The sequence below is a fragment of the Canis lupus genome, chromosome 33 (genome assembly GCF_048164855.1).
Source record: "Canis lupus baileyi chromosome 33, mCanLup2.hap1, whole genome shotgun sequence".
In the NCBI taxonomy this organism is placed as follows: domain Eukaryota; kingdom Metazoa; phylum Chordata; class Mammalia; order Carnivora; family Canidae; genus Canis; species Canis lupus.
The window spans coordinates 5,514,669-5,531,644 of NC_132870.1; the positions used below are offsets into that span (position 1 = coordinate 5,514,669).

The 16,976-nt window shown below is 39.3% G+C and overlaps 1 pseudogene; it reads left to right on the forward strand.

Moving 5' to 3' along the window:
• The first annotated feature begins 15,465 nt into the window (after positions 1 to 15,465).
• Positions 15,466 to 15,601, forward strand: LOC140623725 (thymosin beta-4-like; annotated as a pseudogene).
• The last annotated feature ends 1,375 nt before the right edge of the window (positions 15,602 to 16,976 follow it).

Here is a 16,976-nt window from a genome sequence, read left to right on the forward strand (position 1 = left end):
ATCAGAAAAGTGGTTTTCTCAAACAGACTAGAAAAGTGCAAGAATGTGCCTGTATTGATTCCCTAGGCTTGTGGAATGGTTAGAAACAATCACATGGGTCTCAGACATGACACTGTGATCCAATAGATGGCACTGATCAGACACACAGCTCTAAATTTGCCTGTTGATTTCTGCTGAACTATATACAGATGAAGGTAGAGGAGCCAGGATCCACATTCAGCCAGTGTCCACATCAGGCAACGACAACAAAAGTCAGGTCCACAGGATGTTCAGTGTGAATCCTGGCATCCTGTTTGAGTGCTCAAAATAGCTTTCCATAATCAAATGCTTCTTTAAGTATCTTGGAGAAGCAGTTTTCTTTAATAATATCTCGTGTCTTATGTCCATCTGAAGTACTTAATTAGTGATTATTAAGACCACAAATATATTATGCACTTGTCATTTCCCTTCTGCACGTCTTGTAAAACTGCTACAAAAGACAATGGCCACCATCATAGATACTCCTGAGTGAAAGATTCTCTACCAGTTACTTCTAAAAGGGGAAAAAATTACAAATAAAAAGAACACATTTCCTTTGATATCCTGTTTTCCATTAATTTGTTCATTCCATTACTCTTTTAAAGTACCAACTATGGGGGCAGTCCCCATAGCCCAGCGGTTTAGCATCACCTTCAGCCCAGAGTGTGATCCTAGAGATCCAGGATCGAGTCCCATGTCAGGCTCCCTGCATGGAGCCTGCTTCTCCCTCTGCCTGAGTCTCTGCCTCTCTCTCTGTCTCTCTCTCTCTCTCTCTCTGTGTGTCTGTCATGAATAAATAAATTAAATCTTAAAAAAAACAAATAAAGTACCAACTATGTGACAGTCATTTGCTAGCACTGGAGAAATGCAGATATGTGGCGCATAGTCCCTAAGTTCAAGAGATGCCCAGTCAGAGTGGTAGAGGAGAGAGATAGGCACATAATGCGTTACAGGATGCTAAAGGTGAGCTTCAGCTTGGCAAGCTCATGAATTATGGTGTCACTAACCAAGACAGGGCACAAACAAAGGAGGACTCATTCTGGGGAGAAGATAAAGAGTTTAGTTTTGGAATTTCACCTTGATATTGTTTGCCCTGGTTTTGAGCAGTGTGGCATAGTTAGTAAGTACTGACTTCCATTTCAGCCAAACCAGGTTCATATCCTGGCTTTAATAATGCTGGTGCTAATGTTGCTACCTTGGGAAAATTTTGTAAACTCTCAGAGCTATGACTTATTCATCTGTAAAATAAAATTGATGATACATACTTCATAAATGGTAATGATTAAAATGTGCAGTGGTAACTAAATGTGTAATTCTTTTCATAATCTCTCCATACACCTCACCGAGCCTAATCTGAGCCCAAACTAAATCCATTTGCTTCTGCTTCCTTTTGGTCTTCACCAATGAATGATGTACTTCTTTCTGTTGCCTACCACCCCATTTTTCCTGCCATGCTGGCTGGTTTTCTAGTGTCCTACCTCTTATCTAGAGCTGAATCCCCCCAATCCCAGCACACTTCCCAGCTAGTGTTGAGAAAAGCATGTCCTATCTCACTGTTGTCTCTAAGCCCTGGGGGAGTGAATGAATAAAAAAGAAGGATGCAAGTTATATCACCTGTTGTAACCACACCTTGCTGATGGATTGGGTATTTACATCCATGAATTTTGTCCTAACTTCCTTCATTCTTCTATCCTCCATCCTCCAAGGGGACCGATGTCCTCCCACAGTCTTGGAGTGAAGCCAGGGTACACAGTAATGTCATTCTGCTGGACTGCTCACGTGCACAGAGGGTGACAGCTGCGTCCCAGACAGCTGTTGTAAGGCAATGCTGAAGTGGAATAATCACAAGCTGGAAGGGAAAAGGAAATGCTTTATGGATTCACTGAAGCACAACTTCAAGAAAGAGAAAAACTGGAGACAATTAGGAAAGTCAGGCTGACAAGCAGCTATCAGAAACACAGCTTTCCTTTCTAAACAAAGGCAGTTGACTGACCAGGAAATGTCACAAACAGCAAAATCTCTTTCAGATAGCTGTGACCAGTGGTAATTAAAGCACATTTCCTGTGTGCCCAGTTTAGCAAGGACTGCCAGACCAGTGAAGATATTTTTGGCTAGGTGTTCATCCAGATTTCAATGCTGCCTCTCAGAGGAGGATGACCACATGCCTCTGTCCTAATACCCCTGTCTATATCACGGGGCATCCAGAAGTAAGGCCTCCCAGCCACTCTTCAGTCAGAAAAAAGGGCGTTAGCCACAAGAGAAAGGAACATAGCACATGAGGTTAGTGAGCCAGCCTGTTGGGTCAAACAGTATATGATCTGACAGGCTGACATCCAGGGATGGAATGTGCTATGGCAAAAAAGGTCAAGAGTGGATTCAAATCCCAACTCTGAGACAATATGAGAATTTGCTTCCTGGTCTATAAAATAGAGAGAAAACCCCTCTCATGGTTTTCTAAAAATTAAATGAAATAATATAGCATGCTCATGATAGGTGTCTTTTTTAATTTTTTATTTTTTTTAAAGATTTTATTTGCTTATTCATGAGGGATACAGAAAGAGAGGCAGAGACACAGGCAGGGGGAAAAGCAGGCTCCCTGTGGGGAGCCCGATGCGGAACTCAATCCCAAGACCCCCGGATCACAACCTGAGCTAAAGGCAGACGCTCAACCACTGAGCCACCCAGGCGTCCCAGGTGTTTTAAAAACAATTTGCTACTCTCTTTGATGTACTGAGGGAAAATAGGCACAGAGTGGGATTTCAGCTATACCTTTAGCTGTGGCAACTATGACTCCCCATAGCACTCCTGTCTTGCTTACTGGTCAAAGGGAGAAACATGACATTGTCATAACCTAATTTTGTCATTCCATTTGTCATTTATGAGTTTACTGATGAATAATGCAAGCATTTTACCATCTATTTCCTTCATTCGGAAAGGAAGTAAACATGTAGAATGCTCATAGTTACGGTATAGATTTTTTAAAAGTCATATTTTCTACCTTGATGTCAAGAAGGGGGAAGGATGACAAGTAGGCAAAGCTCTGAAAACTTCCCTCAGGCAGAGCAGCCTTACTTTGAAATGTTTCACACATTGGCTTTCCCATAAGTTCTGTCTATACACAAAGGATTCCACGGCTTAAAAAGTAAGTTTGAAAACCACTTTTCTATAATATTCATGTTTATGAAAACACTTGAATAAAAATACCATAGTATTTTTATATCCTGGGTCAATTAATATGGCCACAGCATTCATTTAGTCCATGCAGGGGCTGGAAACTGATATGTAATGTAGGAACTGTTCCTACCAGAAATGTCTGAAATGAGCCAGCCCCTGCACTGACAGAGGAAAAGAAAACATTTCAAGGATACAAGTTGAGGGTTCCCAAAACCATCCTCAGGTTTGATGATTCCCTCCTAGGGAATCAGGATCAACACACCAGCATACTCATGGTGATGATCATTACAGCTAAAAGATACAAAGCAAAAGCAATGAAGGAAGATGCACAGAGCAGAACCTGCAGAAAACAGGAGCAGGTTCTCAAGAGTCCTCTCCCAATAGGGTCCCAGAGCAACAAGCTGTGACAACGAGGGTCCCAGAGCAACAAGCTGTGACAACGCGTGTGAAATGTCATCTACCAGGAAAGCACATTAGAAACTCAGTGTCTAGGATTTTTGTTGGGGAGATAGTTACACAGGCTTCCTCTGCCTCATGCCTACCGAAATTCCAGACTTAGAAGAAATTCTAGACTTCAGCGTAAACCAAATTGGTTGTAGAGACAGTTTAAACACAGCGAGCCACTCTTACCCATCAGGATGGCATGAATCATCCCCAAATGCAAGTTCCCAGATGCCAGCCAAACCATTCATAAAAGAGTAATCAGGCCTGCTATGTCAACTCTTTTTGCACAGACATCCATAAAACAGTTTGACAGTTGATGATGTAAGCATAATATAGACATCAGGATACGAATGAGTTTAAATCCTCTATTACCATATAAATTCATTAACAATACTATAAACCACCATGGTCATTACTCCAAGAGGAACGACTTATGGGAAACACTAGAATCAAGTGGGAAGATACGGTATTCTGTGGTAATGAAAGCCATAAAACATGAACTTTGAATTCATATACCAACTTATGCATTTAAAAAGGGTAGGGGGAAGCATCTAGCCATGGTAATGGAGTGTAGTAAAAAAATCTTAGATCATAGTTTAATCTCCTTATTTTACAAGTAAGGACATAAAAGTCTGGAGAGATTATTTGACTGATCCAAGACCATACAGCTGGCTATGGGCCAAGCAGAGCACAGAACCCAGCTGCCTGGCTCATAGCAATATACTTTTCCCCTTCACTTCATTCCACCCTTCATATTTGGAGGTCTCTGTGAAAAACAATCTCTAAATTTAAACACATTGCTTAGGATTGTGTTATGTCAGGGAAAGCACAATAATGCTGTAGGAATACTATATGGTGGTCACAAAGTTAATTGATAAATTAACACAAATACTGTGAAATTCCACTGATACTATTGAGAAATGATGAGCTCCCCAAACCTTAAAGCATGTCAAACTTTCAAACATGTAAAATGTGAGTGTTAGTAGGTCAAGGTTAACGAAATGAGGGCAAGGCTGATCTAAGACAAGCAGATGCTAATTGGGTGTTTGGTGAATCTGTTATCTCAGGATACTTCTTAGAGAATGTCCTGTGTTCAAATAAATTTTGAACCATCAAATGTTTGGTATTCATATACCTTGCACTTTCACACATTCTACATCAGTTTTCAAAAATCTCCTTTCCTCAATGGATTTCCGTCTTTCATCTGTGATTGGACAGAGTTAGGTCATCATGGGATATCTCTAACTGGCCACAAAGGTAGAAGAGGGTTGACACTACAGAAGAAGGGATGGTGTAGTGGGGAGGAGGGTGCTGGTATCAGGATCTGAGCTGAGGGGGAATCATCCTTCAACTTTCTGCTTGTTCTCTCCCCCACCTACTTGTTCCTCAAAAGGAAACACTTTTCAGGATGAGTCGGAAGGGACATTGCCCAAGTTTGGACTCCCAGAAGCCCTCAATCTCCCTGGGGGTAGGGGATGGGGAGGAGTGGCAGGCAAAGAGCATGTAGCCCTCCATGGCTTTATACAGGATGTTAAGAGCCAAGCAAATGGAAACTCTGTAGAAGGAACCAGAGGATGGAAAATATGAGTGAACTACCAAATGCCTGTTCTACTTATGTTTCCCTATCAGTGTAAGTGATGATTACTAAAGCAAAGTCCAAGCACTTCGCTTGGTACAAATTGGTAGTTATTATCTTATAGGGGTCAGTCTCATGAATAAAGAGTAGGCCTCATGATGTAATAGGAGTTATGCCCTTATGATCCACTCACTCGCTCATCCTCCCACCGGCCGTCAGGCAACAAGGCTTTTATGTCTAATTGATGAAATATGCTGGATTCAATTGAGCACAAGCAAAAAGCAGCTTTCTCCTTTTTGCCACGATCTCTTTGAACCCCCTCTTTCAGCTTGTTCTTTCTCCACCCTGGATGAACTCTGGGCAGGTCTCATCCCATAGCTTTGCAGGTTGCTATGAAATACTAAGTCACTATCAACTAAGTAAAAACTTAATCGTATCCAATAAGCACATAACTCCAAACTCACATTCCATTTACATCTTCCCCATAACCAGGTTAGGTCTGCTTTAGGTTTGCAAGACTGCAGGGGTGGAGGATGCACACTGCCTGATTCTCTACTTCTGTACTTGTTCTTAATGAAACACTGGGAGAAGAAAAGATTAAGTCAGTCTTAGTCTCAACAGCTCCATTCAAATTAGTTTATTGAATTAGTTCTCAGATCCTGCCTCCTCGATGGCAGCCTCAGCTGGAGTCACTGATCCCCTCTAGCTCTGGGTGCAGCTGTGCCCATTTTGGCAAGAAGCGACAGAGAACATGCCTCGCCCCCGACTCTGGCCTCCCTCCGCACAGGGTCCGAGGCCCTGCCGGTTATCCTGGAAACCATGAAAATAGGCTATTGTCGGCTCATCACCATGTGTCACGGACAGGACAGACTGCATAATTTGTGGGGTCCCATGCAAAACGAAAACACATGATCCGTGTTCAAAAAATCATTAAGAATTTTAAGACCGTGACAGCAGAACATGGCATTAAGAGCAGGGCTCTTCTGAGCACGCGGCCACATGTGACTGCACAGATCACACGTCCGTGAAGCTGGCTCTGATCACAGAATGAATCCAGGATGAAGCGTGACAGGAAGTCAAGAGAAGCTAGCTTCTGATTCCAGGCAAGGGTGGAGGCTCAGAGCAAAGTCCGGAGCAGAGAAGATGAAAGGAGGCCCTTCAGGAAGAAAGGCTGAGAGTTACCAAAAAAAACCCAAAACAACAACAAAAAACCCAACCAGACTTGACGGGCAGAGCTGGTTCACAAAACCACTAATTCATTGGTATCAGAACCCCGTGCAGGAGTCTCAGGTGAGCTCCAGGCACCTGGGGGAGTGAGTGCTGGCCTTCCCACAAAACTTGCCTGAGCTCCCCTGTGGCCACAGGGTTCCCGATCAAAGCCTCAGGAATTCTTCTGTGTGGAGGAAAGCAGGGGGAGAAATGGAAATGGACTGCTGACAGACTGATGAAGAAGCACAGACGGGAAGGTCCCCAGTAAGCACCCAGGAGCAAAACACACAGGGCTTCAGATTTTCAAAACAATCCTGTACCATCATTTCACAGTCGGCATCTGTGCCCACCGAATCGCAAGGCTCAGTCTCAGTTAAAATACCACTTGAACCAGGGAGCCTGGGTGGCACAACTGTCTCTTGGTTTCAGCTCAGATCATGATCTCATGGTCCTGGGATCGAGTCTCTCCTGGGGCCTGCTTGAAATTCTCTCTCCCTCTGCCCCTCCCATTCATGCTTGTTCTCTCTCTCTCCCTCTTTCTTACCCTCAAATAAATAAATAAATCTTTTTAAAAAATAAAAAACACCACTTATAGGTGGGCACATCCAGAGCCCCCTTTCTGAGAGATACAATGTGAGAAGACCAGCCATTGGTCATTATAATTTCATGAGCCTCAGGCCTGCCTCGGAGTAGCCTCTCTCCTCCTTCTGCTGCCATTCATTCCTTTGTGGGATGGAAGAGAAAGTGTGAGAAAGAGGTGATGCCAATCTTCGGGACTCGCAGTAGCTTCCCCTCTTAGGAGATTGTATCTATTTTGCAAAGTAAAGACATCCTCCCAAAATCCTAAAATGCTATGAGTTGTTTCAATCTACTCTATCCTGCCATGTCATTGTGGCTCAGATTACTTCAAATGAAAAAAAAAAAGATTACTTCAAATGGGGAAACTGATGTGAAAAATATCAGAATCCTCCCTATCAAGTAGTTCAAACACTTGGCACTTATAACTGAAAATGTAAACCATGACAACCCATTTTTTCTTATCTTCTCCTGGGCTGGCTCCTTTGGTTAATTAAGTCTTCTATTGTTTACTTAATTATCCTCCTTATAGATATTTGATACATCAGAAAAGATACTGTAAGATTGAACACTATGTTGTCACTAATATGTTTTTAAACCTTACTTTTTAAAAAAAGGTATACTTTATATAGGAGTATATATATGTAATTATAAATATTAGTGTTAATAATATAATATGATGAAAATAATATTAAATAAATATGTGTATATACATGTGTATAAAGAAGACAGAGAAAGATTTGAAAAACTTCCACCAAAAAATTTATAATAATTACCTGAGTAGTAGCATTAGGAATGATTTTCATTTTCTCTTTTACATTTTTTCTGTTTTCCAACTGTTCTATATTGATAACACATTTCATATTATCAAGGGAGAAAAGTATTTTTAAAAGTCCCTTGGCAACCAAGAAGATAGTACATGTTTCTTTAAACATTTCTAGGCTTACAGAACACTCCTATATACAGTCCTCACATTTTCTTGCAATAAATGTGTTTTCACAGCTCCTTTCCATACTAGACTTTATTTTCTTAAGATCTGTGTCTTACTTGTTTTTATATTTCTGGCTACTCAGCTATCTAGTTAGTAATAAATGTTAATAAGAAAAATGGGTGAATTTATGAATGAATGCAATGAGGCCACTTTCTAATCCAGACATCAGTTAAATAATTCAACTTTTGTTACTCTTTTCTAAAAAAATTGCATGGCTCCTTTTACATACTAATTCAACAGCAATATTTTAAGTGACTTTATCTTAGACTTTTTCTAAAATATTTCATTTTATTTTCATTTAAAAAACCTTTTTTTTTTTTTCTTTTTATACTCCTTTTTCTTTGGTTTACCTAGTATTCAATTAAATGACATAAGAACAAGGGCAACTGGCATGGACAGGATTAAGTTTAAGAACGATTTATGGGGGCATCGCCTCAGTGGTTCAGTCTTGGACTGGGCTCAGGTCAGGATCTCAGGTTGGTGAGGTGGAGCCCTAAACTGGGCTCATGCTCAGTGCTCAGCAAGGAGTCTGCTTGAGATTCTTTTCCCCACCCCCACACCCTCCCTCCAGCTCTGCTCTTCCCTGCAGATATCGCACATGCATGTGCACATTCTCTCTCTCTCTCTCAAATAAAAATTAAATAAATAAAATCTTAAAAAGAAAAAGATTTACTGTCAGGAAGCATTCAACTCGATAGTGCAAATAGAAGTGAGGGGGTGAGCTAGAAAGTAGCCTGAGGGCAGTAAGCATTCATCATGCAGGGGACATTAGTCAGTGTGCTTTTTTCAGAAAACCTGAGCAAGGAGCCAGCGAGCTTAAGTGAAGGTCGCTCAAGAGAGCTCTGACTTTCTTGCATCAGGCTATCTTAGTTGGCCTGCAGGATGCTTTTGAAGGCAAGATAGCCCTCTTCTGCATCATAAGCTTTGCCCCTGCTCTTCACAAGCAAATGAAAACACTGCAGAGCAATAAACAGAAGAATCTGAGTCTTTCTGTGCAGAATTTGTGTGTGTATGTGTGTGTGTGTGTGTGTGTGTGTGTGTTTCTGGCAGCAGAGTTACATTAAAAAAAAAAAAAATCAGAGCGAGAGGGAAAAAAACCCCTAAAGTCACTTTGTTACAAAAATATCCTAAAATCTGGGAAAGTGGCCCAAATCCTAGGAAGATTTGGATTTCATATTAGACAAACAGGGTCAACCATAGAACTTTCTGGTAAACATTTGTGCATAAGAATACAATTGGAATTAGTTGAAAGGGAAAAATTGAAAGTAAATGGGGAAGGCAAGAAATCCTAACCTGCACTTTATTTCAAAGTTAGCCTCAAACCTCACTTTTAAATACAGTGTCTGCTTAATATTACCTAGGTTTAAATGATTCAATAAAGAGATTTCTTTTTTCAAAAAAACAGTTTAGTCAGACCTTTAACTAAGCACTTGTTTGAATTCTATGACCATAGTAATATTCTTGGAGTTTGCAGCCAACCAGCACTTCAAATTAAATTTTGATGAGTAAATAAACCTACACCCAGATATAAAGCTAGGTACAGAACAGCCAGTGACATCATAGTGCTGTGTATTTGCAAAAGCCCAGATGAGGCGAGCTTCTCCATTCACTTTCCTTTCAGCACTGACCTGACTTTTTCCTTACTGCAACCAGAATTTTCCTTAATGCTCTATTATTAAGTTATATTATTAGGGAGTGCTTAGAGTATATAAAAATTTTTTTGAAAGGCAAATTATTTTCTAATAAAATCAGCACTATTTCTTGCAGCAGATTACTGGATATTGCAGATGTTATTCATAAAATACCTGTCAGCAGACCAGAAAGGAAATCTAATTGTGTAATGCATAGAAGCTACGGATATCTTGGTTTGTATAAAGAGACTATGTTATGCTAAGTGAAAATTTCAGAGGAAGTTTAAGACTTATGCGTAAACCAGGGTGTTATTTTAGCAATGATACATAAACAAAATAACTTAGTTTAAAATAAATAGTTAAATCTCATACAAATATATATGGACAACTCAATTGGCCTACAGTAACTTTGGAAGCAAATGTATAAAACAGTGATGGTTGTTTCTCCCTCTAAAAAGAATCACAAAAATTAAATGTAAAATATATTGTCTGATGGATCTACTTTGCTGATATAATGTTTGTACTACAGAGACAAAGGACAATAAACATTGCTAGTCACAAGCTATTGTTTCACTGAAGTTTCATTTTCAATGTTTATCCCTTCCCAACACGTAGTCTATGCTTTCTTTATTGTTTTCTACCATTTTTAGTTTTTCTTTCCATCACAATGCAAATTTCATGAAAGCAGACACTTCTCCTCTGACACTTTTATACTTTATCTCTTCACAATAACAATATCATTTGGACATCGAATCAGATTTTCCTTCTGTTCAAAAAGATTTATCTGTACACTGAAAGCACAAGCTGCAGGACAAAACTAGATATAGTTTTCAATGGTAGTTAGCATCAAAATTGAAAACTTCTGTATTGTAAAGGACACCATCAGGAGAGAGGAAAGACAATCCACAAAACAGAACATTTTTTCAAATTATGCAATCTGAAAATTATATAATTATATATAGTTATCAGTAAGGGACTTACATCTATAATATATAATGAACTATTATCACTCAATAATAAAGAGACAAATAACCCAATTAGAAAATGGACAAAGGACTTGAATAGATATTTCTCCAAAGAGGATATACACATGAATAATAAACATATGAAAAGGTGTTCGACATCATCAGTCATCACAGAACTGTATGCCAAGACCGCAGTGAGACAATACTTCATACCCACTAGTTTGTTTCCAATAAAGTCAGATATAACAAGTACAAGGAAGGATGGCGAGAAATTAGAGCTCATATGCTGCTAGCAAGAATATCAACTGATGTGGCTGCTTTGAAAAACAATCTGTCACCTTTTGAATAGTTAGACATACAGTTAGCATATGATACAGCAATTCCACTCATAGTTATATACCCATGAGAAAAATAAATCTATGTTCACACTAAAACTTATACACAAGTGTTCACAGCAGCACTGTTCACAGTAGTCAAAAAGTGGAAACAACCCAAAATGTCCACCACCTGACAAATGGATAACCAAAATGTGGTATATCCATACAATGGATTATTATTGGGCAATAAAAAAGAATGAAATATTGATACATGCCACAACATGGGTGAACCTTGAAAACATGCTAAAGAAGAGAAGCCAGTCACAAAGGACCACATGTTATATGATTCTATTTCTGTAGAATACCAAGACTAGTCAAACCTATTTGACTGAAGGAGATAGAAAATAGATTTGTGGTTTCCTAGCACCAGAGGTGATGTGGAGATTGGGGATGATGACTAACCTTTAAAAAACAGGTCCATCTTCTATCCACCAAGTCCTGCTGTATCAAGGTGCCAAGAGCCACAAGTTGTTGGACATTCCATCTTATGAGTCTCTACATGTTTGCATACTCACCCTCCCATGGCTGTGCAGGAGCTCTGGATTTAATGTCACAGGCCAAGGCCTTGTATCCCATATTCCACTAACTATACAATCTTGAAAAATTCACTTAACCTTTCCAAATCTTTTTTTTTTTTAAGATTTTATTTATTTATTCTTGAGAGACAGACAGAGAGAGATAGAGAGGCAGAGACACAGGCAGAGGGAGAAGCAGGCTCCATGCAGGGAGCCTGACGTGGGACTCAATCCCGCGTCTCCAGTATCATGCCCTGGGCTGAAGGCAGAGCTAAACTGCTGAGCCACCTGGGCTGCCCAACCTTTCCAAATCTTAACAAAATAGAAATCAAAAACAACTACCTCACAGGCACTGTGAGAGCTACATGAGATGGCATGAGTCAAAAGTGTCTCTAAACTGTAGATCCTACACAAATGTAAGTGGTTGCTGTCATCATTCTGCAGACTTGAGGTCTTGATTTCTACTTTCCTACAAGAAGTCAGGCCCAAAGAGACCTGACTCACATCACCTAAATACATCATATGCAGGAGCCAGGATCTTAATTAACAGTGAGAAATCACACTGTCAAGTGGATTGGATAGGCATGTCAGTCTGTCCATTCATTTCCTTCCCAGGAGAGAAATCTATTTGAGAAACTCAATTATCATTGGGAGGTTGCTTAGAGAATACAAAATCAGACCTCGGAGAGTTGGATTATCCTGGGAGCATTAATATGAAGTTATGGCAAATTAATGAGTCCCCTTCCTTCTCTACAGGGATAGATTTGTCAAGCAGACTAACATCCTCCCTTCTTTAGAGCAAGAATTGCTCACAGACATGAATTTCATCCCTAGTTTTTCAGGTAATCCTCCTCCTAGTCAAGGTATTTATAACCACTTCAAAATCGTCACCCCTCTGTACTTCATGCATTGTTATAATGAACCAATTCCCAATTTCAAACTTCTTTGTATTTATTTTATTTTGCAGGTTGACTGCTTCCCTGGTGACTATTTGTGGCATACAAGACTCCACACTCTACAGAAACTTTGGTCCAATCAAGGCCGACCAGAAAAAGCTAACCTAACTTACATGATATGGCTCCTTTTCTGAACCACTTGGTTATCTTATCTTCTTCCGAACAATTTATATCTGACCTAAAAAGTAGAGTCCTCTATAAATGTAAATTATTGTGATTACTGTAAGCCCTGCAGATCAAAAACTTCATGTTTGATCATCATGGCATGATTAGAACCTGCTGGTAAAAGTCTTTAGTCCCTCTGGCCTTCTTTCCTTTCCTGACACACTGACCATCATCTTTTTCTTAAATCAACTTTGCTTTGAAAGAATTTTAATAATAGAGAAATGAGAGTTTTATACTATTCTAGAATGAAAAATTAATTATTAATATATTTATCTGGTCTCTCCCAAAATATAGATATCATTATGGGTATCACATGGCATAATAGTGGAAAGAATGTGGATTTTGGAGTCAGGGATTCAAAGAATTCTGACTCAGTCTCTTATTAGTAATAAATCTTGGTCCGTTACTCAACCACTCTGAATTCACTTTCTTCATCCACTACATACATCTTCATTACTGTCCTACAGTAACAAAAAACAATGCGACATAACAAAGATTATGACTGAAATGTTTTAAGTACAGTGTAAAGGATAGCTATTATTATTGAGACTTTGACATTCTTTAAAAAGACCTCTGTCATTGTGAGTTGGGTCATGGCTTGTTATGTGTCTCCTAAAACCATGGGTCTTTCTGTTCATTATTTGAAAAGCAAAAGGAAAATGACACTCTTTCATGTTTAAACATAATAACAGTGTGGTTAAATAAGTTTTCCTCAGTGCACACACATTTTTATTATATATTTCAAAAAAGTGGCTCAGAGTATTATAGAACCTCAGTACGATTTGTAGGGCAGCCTCCTAAGAAATGCAGAGAAACACAAACAGTATCTGTACCAATTTTCTCATCTGATCTCACCTACTATTTCAAGAGAGGGAAGTAGCCCACAGCATTACAGGCCTCTGACTTCAAAGCCTCTTAGATTTTAAACTGCTGTTTGACTTGGAAAAACCGTGGTCAGATGCTCAGGCTTTAAAAAAAAAAAAAAAATCAAACACCATTAAAAGTCCTGCTAACTGCATTCCCAAGGTTTTATAATCTGATCCTTTTCCAGAAAGGAAAGAATGATCTATGAAAGGAATACTATGTAATGAAACATTTTTTCGGTTGAAAAAAAACTGAGTTTTTTGAGTTGACTTTTTATTTTCTAAAAGTCCTCTAACTGCTGACAAGTCTAGTGCAACTCTTTCACTGAATAAAACAAATGCAGAAAACAAAACAAAAAATCTAATCCAAGAAGTCTAAAAAGGAATGCCAGATGTGAGACAGTCCTACAAGAAACAAAGGTAGTATTTCAGATTTCTTCTCCTTAAGATGAAGTCCTGTGGATTGTTCATTTTCCTGGGATATCCTTTCAGTTTTCTTGAGCCTGTCTACTCCAGCTGAGGCATCTCTTACTCAGAGAAGGGTTGCCTCCCTATTTTCCACTGACTTTTTGCATTAGTCTGCTCACACTGCCACAACCAAATACCATAGACTAGGGGGTTTAAAACAACAGAAATTCATTTTCTTATAGTCTGGAATCTAAAGGCCCATGATAGAATGCCAGCATGGTCTGGTTCTGGTGGAAGCTCTCTTCCTGGCTTGTTGACAGCTGCCATCTTTCTGTGTGCTCACATGACCTCTTTCTGTACAGAGAGGGAGGGAGGGGAGAGAGAGAAAGAAGGAGAGATTGAGAAAGGGACGTTGACAGAAAGCTCTTTGGTGTCTCCTCTTATAAGGGCACTAATCCCATCATGAGAGCCCTACTCTCATGATCCCATCTATTTACCTCCCAAAGATCCCATCTCCAAATGCCATCTCACTGGGGGTTAGGTTTGGTGTGGGGGGAACACAACTCAGTCCACAACTCACATCTAAACCTCTTACTGGATCAACTCACTACAATTTAATGGCTTCATGGTTTATCTGGCCTTATAGTATGACAATTACTCACCAGATAAAGTGAACCGATATGCTTATAGAAGTTAAGTAAAAAAGTTGAACCCCATACCAGGTTTAAGATCTGGATAGGAAAAGGTCAATGCCTTATTGCCCAAAAGATTTCATATGAAAACTTTACCTTGATGAATTTGCCAATATTCAGAGATTGGTCCTCAGTCTTTTGGACTCAGAAATCTGATTTTTGTAGATGCACCTTTCAAAGCTCAATTTTGGATCAAAATATTCACATTCACACAGCTCAAGAAGCTAGTGTATAAATAAGAATGCCAGTAGGCCAGTTAACAATGAGAAATAAAATCTGTCACACACACACACACACACACACACACACGAATACTTAAATTGGCACAGACTACAAATTCTAAGGAGTTCTTTTTTGGAAAGCCAAGTTATAATCAGAAAGCTGCTTGCTAACCAAGAATTCAAAAGAGAAGAGATTATTAGCATGATTAAAATGTTTAATATTATAAGGCTAAGAAAACCTGATACATTCAGCCTCAGTGTAGAAATAGCCTTAAACCAATGGGACCATGAAAATCAGAATCTTTCAGTAGGACTTCCTTTCCCTGAAAAGTGCCTGAATTTGCTCTCCCAAGTTAAACTGATTTTCCACTTTCTGTTGCTAAATAACACCGTGTACAATGGAACCCTCCAGACTTGCTCAGGTCTGGGAGCCACTGTACCTCTGTAGTACAGAGTTAAGGTGTGGGAGTTCAGAACAGGAGCAGGAGAGCCTGATGATCTCATTTTGAATCTTAGTTCTGCCACTCCCTGGCCAGATGACCTGGAGGGCTTGATTGGAAATGCCCTAAACATCATTCCTCCATTGCAATATTAAGAAAATAATCCCATTTAGGCAGTCAGTTGGGGCCACTGCACAGAAGGTACTTTGCTCATTTGAGTTCCTCGCCTTGTTCCCCTGCAACCATGTCTGACAAACCCTATATAGCTGAGATTGAGAAATCGGGTAAGTCAAAATTGAAGAAGACAGCAACACAAGCAAAAAAATCCACTGCCTTCAAAAGAAACAATAGAACAGGAGAAGCAAGCAGACACATCCTAGTGAGGCATGCGCCGCCGGTATGCACTGTACATTCCACAAGCATTGCCTTCTTATTTTTCTTCTTTTAGCTGTTTGACTTTGTAGGATACAAAGGATCGAGCTTAAATGACTGTGCTGCCACTTTTCACACCAAAGAATTGAGGACCACTGACATGGAAGGCCACACCTGCCTCTCCCATCTGCCCATCTGGCTGGCAGGGAAGGAAAAGAACTTGCAAGTAGGTGAGGGAAAAAGCTGGGTGGAACAACAGGGAAATCTAGAGTAAGAACCAAGCTGCTCTAAGGTGTCCTGCGGGCTATCAAATGCAATTTAACCGGAGTGTCATTTGTTGTTGTTGTTGTTCAAATTATTTTTTTAACTATTGGAATGCACATTTTTTAAATATGTAAATAAAAAGTTCAAGAACCTGAAAAGAGAAAATAATCCCATTTAATTTGTGGGGTTGTTGTGAAGATTATGCTTGTAAGGTTTTTGGCACATTAGCCTTAATAAAATACTAAATAAATCTTAACTATTATTTGGTGGAAATTTGCAAGTTTAGTTCATTATTGGATTTTATAGTTTGAACTCTCAGGGTACAGTCTCATGTCACTTATTTCCATTTTTCCTGCAACTGACGTTTATCTCATGTTTGCTCTTGGAACATACAACCAACCTATCATACTGATGATAGAGACAGGTGATGTAACTTTAGAGAGTACACGCTTACTTCTTTTCTAACTCACTAGATAACATAGAGTTTAACAGAGAACCTCTGGGGATAATGTTATTTACCACTTTTCTAGGACAGAAGTTCAGGTCATCACTGTGGACAGTTTGTGATGGTATTTTAAAAAGGCAGCAGGAGAAGATGACTATAAAGGTCAAATACAGAGGAAAACTGCTTATCTCCCCCTGAGTTTGCCAAAACCTATGGTTATCTTTCTTTTATCTTATATTTTATTGCAAAATAGAATGCATCTACCCAAAAGTACATATACTGGCTTTGTTAGTAATTATTTCTTTGCTTTTATTTATACTTTTACTACCCAAATAATAAACTATAGCTACTGTAATGTAGTCTGTCTTTGGACTTTATACAAGTGTAATCACCCATTATTTTACATCTAACTTCTTTGTCTTAATTTTGTTTTCAACTTATACTCATGAGGGTTGGATATAGTTGGAGTTCATTAATTTTATCCTATGTGGTATCCCACTCTATAAATATAACACAGTGTATTTATCCATTTGCTTTTCATAGAATTTATTTTGGTTCTGGTTTCACCAACTGCTTACAAATAATGCTGCTTCACATTACAAATAATGCTGCTTCTTTAAACATACTTGTGCGTGCCTTTGGGTGAATCCTCACCAAAAAATCAGCCGGACAAT